This window comes from Onychomys torridus, chromosome 7 (assembly GCF_903995425.1).
Source record: "Onychomys torridus chromosome 7, mOncTor1.1, whole genome shotgun sequence".
Lineage (NCBI taxonomy): Eukaryota > Metazoa > Chordata > Mammalia > Rodentia > Cricetidae > Onychomys > Onychomys torridus.
Window position 1 is genome coordinate 69,963,485 of NC_050449.1, and position 15,615 is coordinate 69,979,099.

The window sequence follows — 15,615 nt, forward strand, 5'->3', positions numbered from 1 at the left end:
CATTTGGATGGATTAAGTGTAAACATAGTATTACAACTTTGGAACTAGATGCCAGAATAACATTCAAAAATTTTTTTTAAAAAATGGTGCTAACATGGCGAAATAATAAACATTAACAGCAGTGAGTTGGGGTGGAGTTCAATTCAGTAACAGAACATTTGCATAACATATACAAGTCCCCATTTGCCCCAATAAAACAGTCTCAAGGTCAAGTACAGTAAATTCAGAGGCGTGAATTAACATCCAGAAGTTACACAAATACTGGCCTGTACTAGCTGTGTAGCTCATTATTTAATGTGGACTGGTTGAAAAATAAAAATGTTTAATGCAGAAAGTGCTCAATTATATAAAATAAAGAATCAGAATTATTTTAAGGACCAAATGAGAAAATATAGATGGCACAGTAGGTAAAGTGGCTTAGGTCTGACTTCTGCTAAGACGTTAGGTCAGAGTTGCAAAGGCTCGAAGGCGCAAAGGGCCTCCTGGAAAATGGGTAAATTTAACAGTTTTAACCTCAAAGAGTTTCCATAAAGATTAAATGAGATGCAACTCCTCACCTTTTTACCTGCCATGAAATACTGCTTAAAGCTGTTAGGCAATAACCTAAGAAATAATTTCATGTAATAAGAAAGCAAAATGTCAGGGCTGGGGAGATAGCTCAGTCAGAGCTCAGTCTTAAAAACTATGCTAAAAAATCTTGGGCAGGAGAGCCTGTGCTTGAGGTCTCAGCCCTGGGGAAACAAACACTGGGACTCACTGGAAGCCATCCTTGCTCCTTTGGAGAATTTCAAATAAGAGACCTTGTCAATATTCATAGTAATGATGATGATGGTGGTGGTGGTGGTGGTGGTGGTGGTGGTGGTGGTGGTAGATGAAGGAAGATATACCAATTACACATGCACACAGACACACACAGAAAAAGTAAATGACATAACAAAACTCATCATCTTGTATAGTGAATATTTGTAAAATGAAAATTAATCTATATAACACTTTAATGGGCACCCTCCCCTTTTTAATTTACGAAGGCCTTTCCTTTTCCTATGAGATATGGCAGGTGCCACCCATTCACAGCACCTCCATCACTCATGCTGGGTGAGAACTCAGGTCTGTTAGTGACCAGTTAGAGCTCTCCCACAATCCCAGCTTCATGGTGGGAGTTGGATCCTCCCTGTTGTCTGGGTATGCTGTGCAGTGAAGCTCCATGGCCAAGCTATACCTCCTCTGGCTGTTCCCTTCTCTTGTGTCCTGAATGTTCCGGCTCCAACACTCCTCCAATCTAGACCAACAGCCTCTTAACCCCATGACCTCAGATAAGATTCCCAGCCATCTGCTTCTAGACCTTAAACCATGCCTCCAGCAGGCATCACTTCCTCCAAAGTTTTATAAATGCACAGAATATTTACAGCCAGAAGAATCCAAATGATCATTTTTCAGATTTTTACTCTCCTGAATTTTATAAATATTGTATTTTTTATAAGACCTGTTCTATATACTTCAGTACAATTTAGAGAATGAAATAGTAGTTGCTTATGTAATAATTTTGTCCATGACATGAGCTGGTCTGGCATCCTCATGAGCTGAAAGGCATCACGGACAAGGAAAGTGGATCAAAAGGCAAGGGATTCTGAAGCAATCCACAGAATGGGGTTTTATGTCTGGGTGGAACACTTCCTCTAAGCAGATGATGGCCTTAGCTTCCAAATTGTAGGTCTACGCTTTATCTTGAGTTAACTTTTATGCATAGTGTAAGAGTGCATTTCTTTTGAATATGCGGATTCATTTGTTCCAAGACTATTGAAAAGACATGTTTCCTATTTTACTCTTCAAAGCATGGAATGCTTATTTGCCGGTTGAAAATCCCATACTGCATAAAAGACCATCTATTTCTGAGTTTGTTTGTTTCTCTTTCACAGATGTCTTTGTTGATCTCTATGTCAGTTTTAGAGTTTTTGGATGCTATCACTTCAAGTTAAATAATATAAGCTCTCCATATTTTTTTTCTCCTTCAAGACGGTTTAGTATGCTCTGGGCCTTTTACATTTTCATAAGTGTTTTAAAATCAACTTGAAAATTTTCACACTGGATTATCACAAAAGATGCAACATAGGACCAGCCAAATGGAAGAGATACACAAGGCAAGATAGGGGAAAATGGGAAAAGAAGCTGCAGGCCCTGAGGACATGTCTCATCCCAGTTCCATCCCTAGCAAGTCAATGCCTCCCAAAGAGGAAGTATAAGTTTCACTTGTGGCCTGGTTGTTAGTTTGTGGATGTTAACTAAGCATCATAGCATCAGAATGCAAAACCAAAGCAGGAAGGCCAGAAGCTGTGGAAGTCCTTTCAAATAACACTCAGAAAAGCTTGCTATGGTACTAATTGCAGGTAACAAGTGAGCTGAATAGTATGAAAAAAAAGCAAAATTATAACTGAACATAAGTTTTCTAAAAACCTAATGAATAATTCTCAAAATGAAGGTGGATTTTCATTTTGTTTTGGATTGTTTGAAAGCGTCTTATGTGAAAGGTCTCACATATGATAGAAGACAGAGCCAGATGGCTCCTTAGGACAACAAGGATTAGTTCATGCCAGGGAGTGTAGCAGGGTGTGGAGGGAGAAGGAGAATTTCTGGGACCACTCTGAACAAGGAGGAAGTATACACTAGGACATTTGGAGAAGGGGGTGGGGAGTGTCTCGCCCTGTGGGGAAGGAATATAGTATGTGGGGGAGGTATGGAAGAAAGGCACCTTAGGTGAGTCCACTGGACAGTCCAAGAATGAGCCTTAGCCCTTTGATGTCCAAGGCCCTAAGTTCCTAGGTACCTGTCGTTCTCCAAGAATTAGGAGTTTGCTTTAAAAATTCAGGTAGACTGTTTACCCCTCTCCTGGTAACAGCAGAGATCCCATCCCAGAATCAACAGTATGGACCAGCTGCTGGAGATAAGGAGATAAGCTACCTGGCCTGTGGGAGTAGCATTCCTCTCCTGAAGGACCTTTGTCCTGGGAGCCTGCCACAGACTGGAAGACATCTTCCTGGCGAGGTGCCTGCTGCTATCTGTAAAGCTGACAGAGATGTGCTCTGGTGAGTTCCTAGCTCAAAGGTGACCTCGTGATCTAGAGCCTGCTATTTAGCAGGGGCTGGCTTTGAACCCTGGGTTCTCTAGTTTCTACCTCCCGTGCTGTAAGACTACAGATTTGCAGCAACACACTGAACTCAACAAAGGAGGTTTTCTGTACGTGGTATCGGAGATTTTTTTTTTTTTAAACTTCTTTCCACACTTTTTTTTTTTATAGTTTAAAAAGTTTACTAATGAATATACACTATTTTGCAATGGAGAAAAGTAAATTAAAAAAAAATGTATTTTTAACTTTAGCCACCCCGATAACCCATGCATTCATTTAACTGATGGCAATCTGTGACTCAGAACTCTCTATATAAAGCTGTTTAACAATCCTTACACAGAAATGCAAACAGTATAGATGATCCACAAGCTAAAGCTATTATTAGGATATACCAACCCCAAGGAAGGGTTGGAAGGGAAGGAAGAAGGGAGGGAAAGAAGGAACAAAACAGAATAGGCTATAGGTTGCACTTCACTGGAACTTAAGAAATGCCCTGGGCAGAGTGGCCACAACACTCCCTACCCAGGTCACACATCAGCGATATACCAACTGTCCTCTTCATTGTGCTTCATGAGGGCAACAATTGTGTCTGTCTAGCCTAATGCTTAATGCTCACTATATACCTGTTCAATGCTAGGCTAATGATATATACTATAATAATGATACACTACCTTAGCAACCCAAGTGTGACACCTTAGAGAATACTGCAACCTAATTGAAAAATTGAGCCGTCGATGCAGAACTTCTCAAGATTCAAGCACACGGCTGTTTCTATTACATGGAGGCACTGTGGTAATACAAAACACAGGGCTTCCTAAAGAACAGCAAAAACACAGTGAGCACACGACAGCAATCAGTAAGGCGCTTTCAAAAGGCAAGTAATAGTTTCAACTGAACCTTGCCAGAAAAATATAGAGATATTGCATATTTGGGGGCATTCTCCTGACGTCTTGTATTTTCATTTCTTAATTACATTAGTCATTCTGCAGGCAGCTGTTGTACATTTAAGTTAATCCTAATGAAGGTTCTAAACTGTGTTTTCAATACAAGTAGTGATTCCAATGAGGTGCCAGCATGACTCATTTTTCTTGTTTCTTGTATGGGTTTTGTTTCTGTGTAAACTTATTTCACAAGGAAGAGTGAGTATTAAAATTAATTACAGTTACATAGTTTGGTGTATCATAAACTGGAGGAAACTGTATCGGAGTTCAGATTCTATTTTGACACCACATACTGGTTAGAGGACACAGAGAAATGAAAATGAACAGAGCTGGAAACCCTCTACTGGCTAGCTTTCCTGGTGCCAAAGATGTCATGCAGAATGGGGGAGCAGAAAACTCATCCAGCTGAAGAAAACAAGTGCTGCTTACCAGACAAAGTGTGCCCATTGGTGCAGTGGTGGCATGATCATTTTAGAGAGAACCAACTGCTTCGCTGCTAAGCTGCCTTCTAAATATTTGTGTTTACACTCACAGACCAACACAACTCTCAGCCTGAAGCAGTCCTTTCTGCAGAGAATGGTCAATGCAGAGGCTCAACTCTGGCTAACGTGCTAAGAATAAGAGACTCATGAATGCTCAATGTTAAGCATTCTATCCTATCTCTATTAACACTTACCCCTCCACCACCCCATACTAAGGCCCAGTGAATAGCACAAAAAGCAGAAAGAATTTAAGAGCCAGAGGATGGGTTGGAGTGACATGAAAAGCCATCATCCAGATATGAAATTGTTGTGTCAACCATGAACACATAGCAGCTATGGATATCTGCACAGGGTTGGGCCCATGAGTCTTCCACTGTGGATAGAGAAGCTGCCCACTGAGCCCCATCCTTTCCTAAGGAGCATATGACAATTGATGGTTTCTGGAGAAGGGAATGTCACTGTCTCTGAGGGTACAGCCACTGGGGTACCAGGTATGAAGGATGATACTAGAGGGCCATGGGTAGTGAACATAATCACAATACACTGAAACTGCCAAAAAGGGAACAAAAGACTATGTTGCAACTTGAGGAAATAGCAAAGTGATGTTTTGAGTTATCAAGTAAATCATTATTCCAGTTATGAACCCAGTTTGGGGGTTGAGAAGAATGTCTCTTTTTTTAAAAGTGAAAACAGGCAAAAGTGAGGACAGGATGAAGGACACTTTTTTCCCTGAGACACTGGAGGTGTGGGCAAATGATTTTAAAATAGTGATAACCATGAGTGTTGAAGATCTCCAAAAGCCACTGACTCATATCTTAATGCTGGGTTCTGGAAAAGATTAAGAATTCCCTCAAAGCTCATCAGAGGTACCTGTTTCTTAGTTGCCAGTGTTTGGATGAAGGAGCCCTGCTTACCTGTTTTCCCTCATCTCATTACTCACCCCAGAACAACCTCACCCACTGTTAGATCCATGGACCACGGGAGAATCTTGGCTGTTGTCTGTTCTGCTAAACTCCTCATCCACACGTCTATCGGCTTGTGGGCACTTTCCTGGACATCCAACAAAGAGTCCTTCTATTTATCACCCCAGTTAATCACTCTTTTTGCACCAGTTCTTCCCTGTGCTTGGAATGTTTTAGGTTTACACTGCTTTCTTAGTGACCACTACTAATCTCCTTAGAGGGATCTCCTAGACCACTGTTTTAAAGGGGACCCATCTTCATCCTATGCTTACTCTCATCACCTCACTGTACTTAACAGGTGGCACTCACTTGTCACGTGCATTGGCTCCCCAGAACAGGAGCTCTCTAAGAGCCTCTGAGGGGTGTGTGCTAACTTACTGGTGAGCTGGCAATGCTGTTGGAGATAGATAAGGACTGTTCTCTTACATAACAACTTTCAATTCTATTCACTGTGCAGTTGTCCAGCAGAAATCAGGAATGTACCTTGCACGTCTCCCACCTTGTTTTGCCTTGGCTGTCTTCCTCACTTCACAACACCCTCTCCCATTCCTCAAATGTCAGCACCTTAATAAAACTTATAACATATTAGGCAAAACACCACAGGCAAGAAGTGGGCCTTGGTGTTAAAATACTTGACATGTGTCATAAGCACTTAGGTCCCACTTTTTGAGTCTACTTAAAATAAAAGGTTGTTTGGGGGACATGTTGGCACTTACAGACACATGACAGAGGGAGGCATAGCAAATATGTGCTCTACCATGAACTCTCAAAATGGTGCTTCAAATAATTTTAGCAAGAGCAGTGCACCTCATCTATAAAAAAAAGTGAAAGCCTGTAGATTACATGCCAAAATGCGCAGGGGCCGACAAAGCAACTGCAGGCTCATTTTCAAATTTCATATGGTACATGTTTGCGTGTTTCACATGCATGTAGGTCTGTGCAGCATGTGTTGCCTGCAGAGTACGGAAGAGAGACCTGGATCTCCTGGAACTGGTTATGTGAATGCTAGAAACTGAACGCCCATCCTCTGGATGATAAGCCAGATATTTGCTGCTGAGCCATTTTCTTAGCTCAACCTCAGGCTCTTAAAAAGAAGCTTGAGACAGGTATAATTTTGTATAAATTATATCAGTAAGGATACATTTGTGCAACTAAAAAGCCAAGAAAAGTATACATGTTAATATTAAATCTCTGACAGTAAGACTTTAACGTGAGAGAATGATCCTACATGTCACAGGGACATCACCCAGGGTCTACTGTCCCTACTAGTCATTGACCTCAGGACTCACTTTTAATCAAGCTTGCTGAGGCATCTATGCCATAATTGAATCAAAGTGGTTTCCATTTTATGTTTTACTCCCAAGAAACTCTCAACAGAAATCTGAAAACCAGCCTCCTCTTTTTTTCACAATAACCATATTGGTGTCTTTCATTTGTTTATAGTCTACTCACACACAGAGGTGTCAAGTCAATAAACTATAGTCTTTAAGTATGTAAACTGGTATTGGGTTTGGATGTCTAGGCCTGTGAGTTCCTAAGAACAGAGCTAACCCCAGGAGACCATGAAGTGGGGCTGAAACAAAGCCTGTGTTCATAGACTCACGCCATAGGTCTTAAACCATCCACACTTTGAAAATGTGTCTGGATGCTTCTGCTTCACTTTCATCCATTCTTATGGCCCAGGTCAGACTGACAGTCATGGAGGGGAGAACATGGCCACACCTTTTTCTAGCTCTGGATCCTTGCTGTCTGCTTTGTATAACTTGCCTAGGTGCATACATTCTTATGGAAATATATAAAGTCTTGCTTTCTATGTTTACTTTTTGGCCACTCAAAGAGTTCTGTTTTCACAACAAGGTCATGTGTGTGTGGCATAGGTAACTTGGACGCTCAAAGGCTCTGGTCATACATTTTGGAATTTCATTTTGTACCACTTGACCTTGGAAAGGTTTCATTCATTTTGTTTTTTCTTGCATTTCAAATTGCAGCTCTTTGACACAAGATTTAACATGCTGAATGAGAGTGACTCTACTCCACAAAGTATGCAATGTCAAGCTGATGGGAGATCCAATATTAACTGCAGAACTGAGTCATGGCTTTGGATTTAAATCAAGGTGACTGATGTCTCAGAGAGTAAGAACTGGCCCACTGCTGCAAGAACAGAGCTTTCCACCAGAGCCCTTCTTATGACACTTCCCATGGACAGACTGATGGCTCGTTCTTCTTTTTGCTTGACATAGAAATTGCACACACACACACACACACACACACACACACACACACACACATATATATATTCAAACCTTGAATGTATTTCAATATTATTTTACTACTATGATTTTTTAAGGCTGAACAATAGATACAAATGAACTGTCCTTATATCTTTGTCTACACTTTGTCAGACTTTTAAAACGTACATATACATTAATTTTCCTTCATTCTTGAGAATTTCATAAAAGAAACATGATCTGATCCTCACCACCATTTCCAACCTCCAATCCCCCCAATCTTCTCCAAAATGGCCCCTGTTAACCACTCCCTTTCTTTTCTTTTCTTTCATTTTTGTTTTTTGGGTGTTTTGTTTTGTTTTGTTTTGTTGTTGTTGTTGTTGTTTTTGACAATCCACTAAGTCCAGTTAGTGCTGTCAACAAGCACACAGGTACAGAGCCATACATTGGAACATGGGAAATCTACCAGTGGCCGCATATTAAAAAAAAAAAAAAAAAAAAGAATCTCCCTCCCACAGCAGCAATCAACAGCTAACAGCTCCTAAGTAAATGACCTCTGCCCAGGCGGTGGTGGCACACTCCTGTAATCCCAGCACTCGGGAGGCAGAGGCAGGTGGATCTCTGTGAGTTCGAGGCCAGCCTGGTCTACCAAGTGAGTTCCAGGACAGCCTCCAAAACTACAAAGAAACCCTGTCTCAAAAAACAAAAATAAATAAATAAATAAATAAATAAATAAATAAATAAATAAATAAAAGTAAATGACCTCTGAACAGCCTGAATTCTTTCACATAAACACTGACACATAAAATACTTTTTTTCCATATAATTTAATTGCCATGTATTTTAACTCACTGCACACTGAACTGTGGGTATTTCGTGTTGTTTCTATACTATCATTTGCTTTCATTGTCTTACTTCCACAATCATTTGAGTATTATGATGCAAGGTGAACTTCTAAGTTTTGGAGAAATGGAAAAACCAAAGTCCATATTTTAGTGATGTTCACCTCATAAGCTAAAAACAATTTAAACTGGCCATGCCAAATGAAGCACAGCCTCAATTCTAGTCAGAAAGTCATTGTGCATACTTTCTATTGTGAAAGAAAGGAATCATTGTAAATATGTAAAATGCTAGAAATACATTGTTTAATATTTTATTTAACATTCAAGGTGAGGCAGTCTTTTTTATGTAATAAACTATAGGTACTGTGGACTGAAGTTCCCTTTCTAAAATTTGCTCTGTGTTTGACTTCTGTACACTGTTATGGATTTTTGGAAACCTGTAGTTTATTAAGGTGAAACTTTTCTGATAGAGAAGACAGGCAGGCACAAAAAGGGAAATGTATAGATAAATAGGAGATCAGAGGGAGCAAGAGGGGAAATGACATATGGGGTAGAAAAAAGAAATGGGAGAAACAGGGAAAGCATGCGAGAGGAGACAGAACAAGAAAAAAGGAGTGAGAAAGACAAGAGGCTTTTTTTAATGAGCAGTAAAAGGGGGAAATGGGAAGGGGAGAGGTGGAAAGGGAGGAAGGGTGGGGAGAGGAGGGGTGGGGAGAGGAGGGGTGGGGAGAGGAGGGGTGGGGAGAGGAGGGGTGGGGAGAGGAAGGGAAGGGTAGGAAGGGGAAGGTGGCAACTGAGAACAAACCACAGGTAACACAGCAATAGAGCCATGCTACACGTTTCCCCAGCAAACAATTCAGAAATTCTAATTATTTGAGGAAAACACGCTTCTTTCCCAACATCAAGTATCAGCCGCTAACGCCGTCAGATGAGACCATGTGCAGTCACTATGCAGAGCACTATAGTTATCATTACTTCTGTGTGCACATCCATGACAGCCCAGACAAAAACCCCACGGTATCTCAACCGCTGGGGTGGAAGATGCCACTCTTCGGTGCTCCAGAAATTCCCTTTCCTTCCCCAGTGAATACTGGGTAAGCCACCACAGAAGCCAGCAGGTAGTAATTAGAGCTAAAACCTTTTGAAATAAAAATATGACAAGAAAAGAAGAAACCATGAGCTTCCTGGTGATACCTTGGGGAGACTGTTCACAATGGTTTAGTGTGCTCACGGTGAGAAATGATCACAGAGAATTTCAGAGCACAGTGGGAGAAAGACATGATCACATGGTACAAATATTACACAACCATGGGAAACCTGAAAGTCAGTAGAACTAAGTACTTTATCCAAATTATAACTAAACCAAATCTGCTAATGTTCAGTTTAACAAGTGATTAATGAATCTATACACTATCCACAAGGACCTGAAACATTTATCTGTGTGTATTTACCATCACATTCAGGTCTATCAACCGTGACTGTCCAGATCCCAAGAATGGTGTCTTGCTTCCTGTTCTCAGGGGGAATGGACTGCTTGGAATACAATGGATAATTTGTTTTTATGAATGGACAGTGTGAAGAGCACAAATATTATCCACTTGATATCATCATAACTGTAACATGTTTGTATAAACTCTTTAGAATAGATCCCTGCAAGGATTGGAAACTACACTTGACACTACACCAGTGTTCAAAGCAAGCTGATCATTAATTTCTACTTCACTTTCACCAGGGATGAGCAGTCTAAAAATTACAGGCTATGCAGCTCAAATGATAAATACCATGTGCCCCAGGGAGTACCTTACCACTCGTCTAGGAAGATGAGACAATATAACATAATAAAAACCACACGATAATTAGATGTCCCCAGAGGAAAATATTCCTCAAATCATCCATGATCATGTAATGAACCAATTCTCCAGCATAGACATGTCCAGTGAATATCCCTTCTGCTAGTGTCTTTTCACCTGGTGATAGGAAGATTGCTCAGTGGTTAGGGTCAAGTACCTGCCATCAAGCAAGCATAAAGACTTGAGTTGGGATTCCCAACATCAAAATAATAGCCAGGTGTAGTGGCATGCCTGAAACCCCCATGCTGGGGGATGGGATCCTTAGAACTTTCTGGCCAGACAGTCTAGCATAATTTGTGATCTTCAGGTTAAGTGAGAAACCTTGTCTGAAAAACTAAGGTGGGAATCAAGAAAGGAGATACCACTGGGTGGTGGTGGTACATGCCTTCAATCCCATCACTCAGGAGGCAGAGGCAGGCAGATCTCTGTGAGTTCGAGGCCAGACTGGTCTACAGAGTGAGATCCAGGACAGGCACCAAAACTACATGGAGAAATTCTGTCTCAAAAAAAAAAAAAAAAAAAAAAAGAAGAAGAAGAAGAAGAAAGAAAGAAGGGGGGAAGATATCTGACTTTTTCCCATCCTCCACACGAACATGAAACATGCAAGATAAAATGCAGCACACGATGATCATGCACACACAAGATTTTTCAGCCCCATACACCTTCCATAGCATCACAGCCACTGAAAAATCCTTTTCCTTCACAACCCCATTTTGTCTCCGTCTATATGTGTTCACCTTCCTGATTTCCCAGCTCCTCCCTCCATACTGTCTCCTCACAGAACTCCTGCCAATGGAGTTTCCATGGCCCCAGCTACTGTCTCAGGTGACCACAGCAATCAGCCTGGCAATGGAGGGCAGTACCCTCTTCCCTGGGAACTGTACCCCATGTGTGGGGGCTGGGATACTTCAAGACAGAGATTGCCAATCTCATAAAGAAGTCTCTCTCATATTTTCTCAGAAAAATGTTGACTTTGATTTTCATTGGACTTAAGTGATATTTGTACAAAACTTTGCAGCATCCTTAAGCCTTGTTTTCTGTTTCCAACTGTTTGATGAGGAGGAGTGATAGATTTTGATCTGCAAATGATAAATTCACTAACCAAGCTCAATAACCAACTCATACAGAGTGGAACTTAGGTGAACAGAAGTACATTTCACATCTAACAGTGGCATTGTACTTAACGTATATCATTTGCAGACACCAACATCTTACGAGCTGCATAGGGGCAAACAAGCACACTTACCTAACTAGCTAGACAAGGCTAACTTGTCACTTTGCAAATAATTAGTCAAATTAAACTAAGTGAGCCCTTTTTGAAAGGTGTCCTATGACCAGATTTACACTTGGGGAGACCTCTGCTTTACTGACACCACAGGTTCTCAACAGTATTCTGTAGGTCAATGTAAAATAATGTTCCATGTTATAAACTTGTTATGATTTAGTATAACTGAATGGAGTGTAAGCAGAAGGCTGCAGGGTGAGAGTGTCAGCTTGGAAAAATACTCATAAATGCTGTGAGAGATCTTAGCTAGCAGGTGTAAACCTGGACTACCTGGGTTCATTCAGGAATCACCTCCCCAGAGCTGTCTTCTCCCCTCTACACACATTGTAGCACACACACACACACACACACACACACACTCACATACACACACATACACACACATACACACACACATACATACACACTGTAGCATACACACACACACACACTCACATACACACACACACACACACACACACACACACACACACACACACACACACACACACACACACAATCAAATATCTTTCAAAAGAAATATTCTCAAAGAACAAGCCTCACCAAAAACGGTAAGGAATACAACTGTGGGATGGGACAAAGAGGAAAAATAATATAAATTAATTATGCCACCCCAAGAATTTTGCAAATCACGAAACAAACCGGAGCATAATCACTGAGTCAGCACCAGGGGTGTGGTTTGTCTCCGCATCTATGCAATCCCTTTCACCAACTGTTCAACTGAGCTACTTCCCACAGTAAATTCTGAGCAGCTGCAGTCTCCACCTGCCCGGCTTAAAAAGGAGATCCACCCATTCCCTCAGGCAGGCTCTGCAGGGTGTACCCCTAATGTCCTAGCCCCAAAAGCAAAGGGGTGGAATTAGCAATCTGAAGGTGTGGGGACAGCTACCAAGCTTGGAACTAACAGTGGAAGCCAGAAGACAGACGGATCTCCGCCCCACCTTGCAATCACCCTGCCTCTTTACTTCGGAAAACTACAAGCTGCTTTCTCTGCTAAGCGCGCCTCTCATCACCTGTCTCCTTCCCCTGTTGCTTGTCAGCACTGATTCAGCATCAGTCAGATGTCCTTGGGCTCTTGGGCTTGTTGGGATGAGAAAGGGAAAGAAGGGAGGTGCCTGCCAGTAGCCTGAAATCATTTTAGAAGGTTGAGTCTGAAAATGGGCTGTGGGAAATTATAGTCCCGCTTCAACTGCTTGCAACCTGCGTGTCTTCTTGTCAGTGTTCTGGTCTCTTGATATGTATTTATTTAGTCTCCACCTCTTCTAGATCAGAGACCTTGTAATCTATAACCTTATCACACTAAGCATAGCCAACACGCCACCAGCATTCTCATAACCTCCCGTCTCTGTCCTAAAAGGCGATATTGTCTTTTTACATACTCGTGCTTCCAGCAACTAACACACCCTCTCCGCCCCTCTCAACCACTGGAAACCCATCAGACAGAACAGGCCTGAAGTCTCCGAGACCCCTTCCAGGAGCCATCTCCTGCAGTCACACTTTCTTCTTAAGGTCATAACCTACAGGAGCAGATTCCCAGTGTATCAGGATCATCTGGAGAGCTCAGTGAAGTCACAGACCCAAGGCATGCCAAATGGAATCAAAAGAACTGGTCTACCATCCAGCAGAAAGTGGATCGCAGAAAACTCTCTTCCTCTTCAACTTCTGATTGGCCCTTGAGCTCTCTGCAGCCTAGCTCTGGGTTCCCTGGTACCCCTGGCCCTACCACTTCCACCCTCCCGCCAGGTTCTCCCCAGACCCTCTTCCTTCCCAGTCCTCTCCAAGGGTCCGTCTCTCCAGCAGGAAATACACCAAGCGATCCCGGTGGGCGGTGCCTGTCCTCTAGACAGCGCGTACTAAGTCAGACTTCACTTTCCAAACTTTCCAACTTTCTCTGCCCAAGTCCATAAAGAAGGAAGAGGCCCGGAGAGCATGCCCGCGCTCCGCAGGCCACGTCGGGACCCCGCACTCCACTCACCGCTGCCGCCGCCGCCGCCGCCACCACCGCCGCCGCTGCGAAGGTGGCGCCCAGGAAGCCGGGAGGAGGGAGGCGCACCTGCGCGGGCGGGAGCTGGCCGCACCTCCCGGGCGGTGCCGAGCGTGTCACCAGGGGGCGGCGAGTTGCAACAGGTCCCGATTCCCTACACTAGGCAGCCAGCGCGGCCGAGCGCCCTGACTGAACTCAAAATCCCAGTCCTGCACACAGCAGCCTTTCTTTTCCTCCTCGCCCGCCGGGCTGGGACGCTCGAGCAAGTCCGGACACCTGTGTGCTGCGAGCAAGGACCCGGAAAAAGCCAAGCTCACCTGGGAAGAAGGTGGACCTTTGAGCAGGACAAGGGTGCTTTCTGCCTGGCTCTTGGACACTGGAATGCACCCTGGAGCCCCAGGCTTGGAACAAGACTTGGGCCCCTTTGGCCCACAGCCCGCAGCCTGCAGCCCCGCATCCTGCTGTTCAGACCCCTAGCCCTTTTGGAAAAGACCCAGAGGTGTGGATCTGTGGTTGAAAGGATTTCAAAACACATCATTTTGGATATGGGTTTTCGACTGTCCTGTTTACTTGGGAGGAAAGGACAGGGTTTAAAACAGTCAGGTAAGCTATATAGACAGCTCACGCCAGGTAGCAATGGGGGACGCAAAGACTGCAATTTGATTTTAACTGAAACAACAGGAAACAAAAGTTTTATTCCCTTACCTCTCAGTTAATGCTATGAATATTAAGAGAAAACTGTATAATCACAAAGCCGTCAAGGTACAACCATCACAGACAATGTTAAAATGCAGCCTATGGGGCTGGAGAGGTGGTTCAGTCCATAAGAGCACTGGCTACTTTTCTAAAAGACCTACATACAATTCCCAGCACCCACAGGACAGCTCACAACCGTCTATAACTCCAGTACAAGGAGTCCAACACCCACTTCTGGTTTCTACAAGTATCATGCACGAATATGGTACACAGGCAGAATACTCATACATATAAAATTAAAAAAAAAATTTTTTTTCCCAATGCAGCCTAGCTCAATGGGTTAAGACAGGCACACTTTTATATTCTGGCATGACACTTAAATTACCATAAAATTATCAAAATGGAATGAACCTTTAAATGACTCTTATGGAAAATACTAAACTGTTAGTAATTGAGTTAGGCCAGGACTAATGAACTGGTTTAGGCAGGAAGATGAAACTTGATAGTCTAGAATGGTGAGACATTACAACCTAGGCCAAAAGTCAGAGTGAGTTCTAGCACAGATCAGGGTTTGTGGCATCTGACTTCTATGGCCTCCTTTCTTCAAGAGACTGCAGAGAATTAACCTGCTTTACAGATTGAAGTTTGTCTTCTGTTCCTGCTCATTTCTTTTTTATATATAATTATGTATTTTTGCAGCCTGATCTTTATTGACATAGCACCACCTTTTGACTCAAGTCATGTGCACACTGACAAGTGTGCATCCACTGCCTTCAAATATAACTCCAGATTTGTATTATCATGTGGGATTTGAACCCAAGGTCTTAGCTACTTCCCAACCCTAAGATGTCATTCTTCTTCTTCTTCTTCTTCTTCTTCTTCTTCTTCTTCTTCTTCTTCTTCTTCTTCCTCTTCCTCCTCCTCCTCTTCTTTCTCTTCCTCCTCCTCCTCTTTCTTCTCTTCCTCTTCTTTCTCCCCCCCACTCTCTGTTGTTTGTTTTGAGCCAGGGGTTCATATAGCTCAAACTAGCCTTATGGAACTCTCTAAGTAGCCAAGGTTGACCTTGAAATACTGATTCCCCCCCCCCCCCCGCCCCCCCCCCCCCGCTCTAGAGTAAGAATGATTGGCTTTTTATAAGCCTGTGCCACCATGCCCAGCTTCAAGACACTCCTTAAGATGTAGTTTTCTTTTACATTTGTTTTGGGAGAAGGCCACAGATGTATG

The 15,615-nt window shown here is 42.7% G+C and overlaps 1 pseudogene; it reads left to right on the forward strand.

The window, feature by feature from the left end:
• Positions 1 to 13,640: 13,640 nt before the first annotated feature.
• Positions 13,641 to 15,615, forward strand: part of LOC118587612 — a 93,706-nt pseudogene continuing 91,731 nt past the window's right edge.